This window comes from Rhinoraja longicauda, chromosome 43 (assembly GCF_053455715.1).
Source record: "Rhinoraja longicauda isolate Sanriku21f chromosome 43, sRhiLon1.1, whole genome shotgun sequence".
Classification (NCBI taxonomy): Eukaryota; Metazoa; Chordata; class Chondrichthyes; order Rajiformes; family Arhynchobatidae; genus Rhinoraja; species Rhinoraja longicauda.
The window spans coordinates 5526975-5531544 of record NC_135995.1 but is presented as its reverse complement, the minus strand read 5'-3'; positions in this window follow the sequence as shown (position 1 = coordinate 5531544).

Sequence of the window (4570 nt, the reverse complement as noted above, 5' to 3'; positions counted from 1 at the left end):
AAACTGTGGCCCCTTGTTCTGGACTCCCCCAACATTGGGAACATGTTTCCTGCCTCTAATGTGTCCAATCCCCTAATTATCTTATATGTTTCAATAAGATCCCCCCTCATCCTTCTAAATTCCAGTGTATACAAGCCCAATCGCTCCAGCCTTTCAACATACGACAGTCCCGCCATTCCGGGAATTAACCTAGTGAACCTACGCTGCACGCCCTCCATAGCAAGAATATCCTTCCTCAAATTGGGAGACCAAAACTGCACACAGTACTCCAGGTGCGGTCTCACCAGGGCCCGGTACAACTGTAGAAGGACCTCTTTGCTCCTATACTCAACTCCTCTTGTTATGAAGGCCAACATTCCATTGGCTTTCTTCACTGCCTGCAGTACCTGCTTGCTTCCTTTCATTGACTGATGCACTAGGACACCCAGATCTCGTTGAACTCCCCCTCCTCCTAACTTGACACCATTCAGATAATAATCTGCCTTTCTATTCTTACTTCCAAAGTGAATAACCTCATACTTATCTACATTAAACTGCATCTGCCATGTATCCGCCCACTCACACAACCTGTCCAAGTCACCCTGCAGCCTTATTGCATCTTCCTCACAATTCACACTACCCCCCAGCTTAGTATCATCTGCAAATTTGCTAATGGTACTTTTAATCCCTTCGTCTAAGTCATTAATGTATATCGTAAATAGCTGGGGTCCCAGCACCGAACCTTGCGGTACCCCACTGGTCACTGCCTGCCATTCCGAAAGGGCCCCATTTATTCCCACTCTTTGCTTTCTGTCTGTCAACCAATTTTCTATCCATGTCAGTACCCTACCCCCAATACCATGTGCCATAATTTTGCCCACTAATCTCCTATGTGGGACCTTGTCGAAGGCTTTCTGAAAGTCGAGGTACACCACATCCACTGACTCTCCCCTGTCAATTTTCCTAGTTACATCCTCAAAAAATTCCAGTAGATTTGTCAAGCATGATTTCCCCTTCGTAAATCCATGCTGACTCGGAATGATCCCGTTACTGCTATCCAAATGCACAGCAATTTCGTCTTTTATAATTGACTCCAGCATCTTCCCCACCACTGATGTCAGACTAACTGGTCTATAATTACCCGTTTTCTCTCTCCCTCCTTTCTTAAAAAGTGGGATAACATTTGCTATCCTCCAATCCACAGGAACTGATCCTGAATCTATAGAACATTGAAAAATGATCTCCAATGCTTCCACTATTTCTAGAGCCACCTCCTTAAGTACCCTGGGATGCAGACCATCAGGCCCAGGGGATTTATCAGCCTTCAGTCCCATCAGTCTACCCAAAACCATTTCCTGCCTAATGTGGATTTCCTTCAGTTCCTCCATCGCCCTAGGTTCTCCGGCCCCTAGAACATTTGGGAGATTGTGTGTATCTTCCTCAGTGAAGACAGATCCAAAGTAATCTGACAAAGGTTGTCTGTCCGTGCTCCAGCACCCGGTACGGGCCCTCATACGGCCTCTGGAGCGGCGTCCGGTGGGCGTCACGGCGCAGGAACACAAAGGCGCAGTCCCGGAGGGCCAATGGCACGTAAGGGCGGAATGTCCCATGGCGGGACGTCGGCACCGGTGCGAGCTTGCCAACTCGCTCTCGAAGGCGCTGTAGGGTGGATGAGGGTGGTTCCTCTCGCACCGGCAACGAGGGCACGAACTCCCCGGGCACCGTGAGCGGGGACCTGTATACGAGCTCCGCTGATGATGAAGCCAGGTCCTCCTTGGACGCAGTCCGGATGCCCAGCAAGACCCATGGTAGCTCATCCATCCAGTCGGGGCCGGAGAGTCGCGCCTTCAGCGCTGTCTTCAGCTGCCGGTGGAACCTCTCCACCAGGCCGTTTGCCTGCGGGTGATAGGCCGTGGTGTGGTGCAGCCGCACGCCCAACAGGTGGGCCATGGCCGACCAAAGCTCAGAGGAGAACTGTGGCCCCCGGTACAATGAGATGACCACCGGCACCCCAAAGCGAGCGATCCAGTGTGCAGCCAACGCACGAGCGCATGTAGCTGAGGCTGTGTCGGCCAGCGGTATGGCCTCTGGCCAACGTGTGAAGCGGTCCACCACCGTGAGGAGGTGTGTGATGCCCCGGGACGGCGGGAGAAGGCCCACAATGTCCACATGCAGGTGGTCGAAACGCCGGCAGGGTAGACCGATCTCCTGGAGTGGCGCCCGGACGTGGCGTTGAATCTTCGCCATCTGGCACGGAATGCAGGTGCGGGCCCAGTGGCCAACCTGCTTGCGCAGACCGTGCCACATGAACCACGCAGCTACCACTGCGGTCGTCGCCCGGATGGATGGGTGAGCCAGCCCGTGGACCACGTCGAACACCCTCCAGCGCCATGCGGCCGGGACGATGGGGCGCGGCTGACCTGCCGACACATCGCACAGTATCGTCGCTCCTCCGGGGCCGAGGGGGACATCCTCAAGGCGGAGGCCAAAGATGGCAGTCCAGTAGGCGGGCATCTCCCCGTCCGTTAGCTGGGCCTCCGCCAGGGCAGAATAATCAATGCCGGGCGCCACTTCTAAAACGGCATTAATGGCGGGGCGAGACAACGCGTCGGCCACCCGGTTTTCCTTCCCCTCGATGAAGCGGATGGAGGTGGTGAACTCAGAGATGTACACCAACTGGCGCTGCTGTCGGGCGGACCACGGGTCGGAGACCTTTGCCAGGGCGAACGTGAGCGGCTTGTGGTCCATGTATGCGGTGAATGGGCGGCCCTCCAGGAAATAGCGGAAGTGGCGCACGGCCAGGTACAGAGCTAGGAGCTCGTGGTCAAATGCGCTGTACTTCCTCTGGGCGTTGTTGAGGTGCCGGCTGAAGAAGGCCAGGGGGCGCCAACTCCCGTCCGTCAGTTGCTCCAGTACGGCACCAATCGCCGACTCTGAGGCGTCCACAGTAAGGTCTGTCGGGGCATCCTCCCGTGGGTGAACCAGCAGCACAGCCCGAGCCAGGGCCTCCTTCGCGCCGTCGAAAGCTGTTACCGCCTCGTCGGTCCACACGACGTTTTTATGCTTCCCCGCCAGCAGCTCGTATAGCGGCCGCATGATGTGGGCCGCGGATGGCAGGAACCGGTGATAAAACGCCACCATGCCGACGAACTCCTGCAGACCGCGCACCGAGGACGGACGGGGATACCAGCGGATGGCTTCGACTTTGTCCGGCAGGGGAACCGCGCCTTACGAGGACACACGGTGGACGAGAAAGTCAATTGTGGCCATGCCGAAGCGGCACTTGGCGAGGTTGATAGCCAAGCCGTGCTCGCTGAGCTGCTGAAAGAGCTGCCAGAGGTGGGCACAGTGCTCCAAGATGTCGTCGAGGTAGACGAACAGGAAATCCAGCCCGCGACACACGCCGTCCATTAACCGTTGGAATGCCTGCACGGCGTTCTGGAGGCCGAACGGCATCCGTATGAACTCGTACAGTCCGAACGGCGTGATGATTGCCGTCTTGGGCACATCCTCCGGGTGGATGGGGATCTGGTTGTAGCCTTGCACCAGATCCACCTTCGAGAATATCGTGGCCCCGGCCAAATGGGCGTTGAAGTCCTGGATGTGGGGCACGGGGTATCGGTCCTCGGCGGTAGCGACGTTCAACCGCCGATAATCCCCGCAAGGTCTCCAGCCCCCGTTTGCCTTGGGGACCATGTGGAGTGGGGATGCCCATGGGCTGTTGGAAGGGCGGATGATCCCCAAGGACTCCATCGTGCGGAATTCCTGCCGTGCCAGGCATAGCTTCTCAGGCGGCAGTCGGCGTGCTCGTGCATGGAGGGGTGGGCCGGTAGTTACTATATAATGGACCACCCCGTGCTTGGGGGTCGACGACCAGAATTGCGGGGCCATAATATACGGGAATTCCGCCAGAACCCGAGCGAAATGGGAGTCCACGGACGACAGCGGGCGTACAACGGGCTCATTCAGCCGCAACGCAATGGGCTCCATCGTGGCGGCGTGGACCAAGCGCTGCTGCCTGACGTCCACCAGGAGAGAATGAGCCCGTAGAAAGTCAGCCCCGAGCAACGGTTGGGAGACGTCGGCGATGGTAAACTGCCACATGAAATGACTGGCGCCGAAAACAATGTGGACCGTGCGGACGCCATAAGTCTGAATGTGACTCCCGTTTGCAGCGGTGAGGATGGGCCCTCGCTTCCCAGAACGAATGTCCAGCAGCGAAGGGGGCAGGACGCTCAGCTCCGCCCCGGTATCCACGAGGAAGCGGCCCCCGGAGCGCCGATCCCAGGCGAAAGAGGCGGTGAATCTGGCCGGCCGCCACGGGGACTATTGGCAGCCACCCCGGCGTTTCCCGGGAACGTGCACGGCTGGCGGCATTATCGGGCTGTAGCACCCCAGCGCTGGTGGTAATAACACCAGTGCCTCCGACTGGTGCTGGCTGGAGCCTGCTGTGTGGGACTGCAGGTGCATTTGCAGGTGCAGGACCCGCGATGGCCACCGGGGGCAATCTCGCAGGCCTCCGGGGCATAGCTGTCACTCCTTCCACAGCTCCCCCGCCCGACCGGAGAAAATCGGGCGCTCCTCGAGTGAC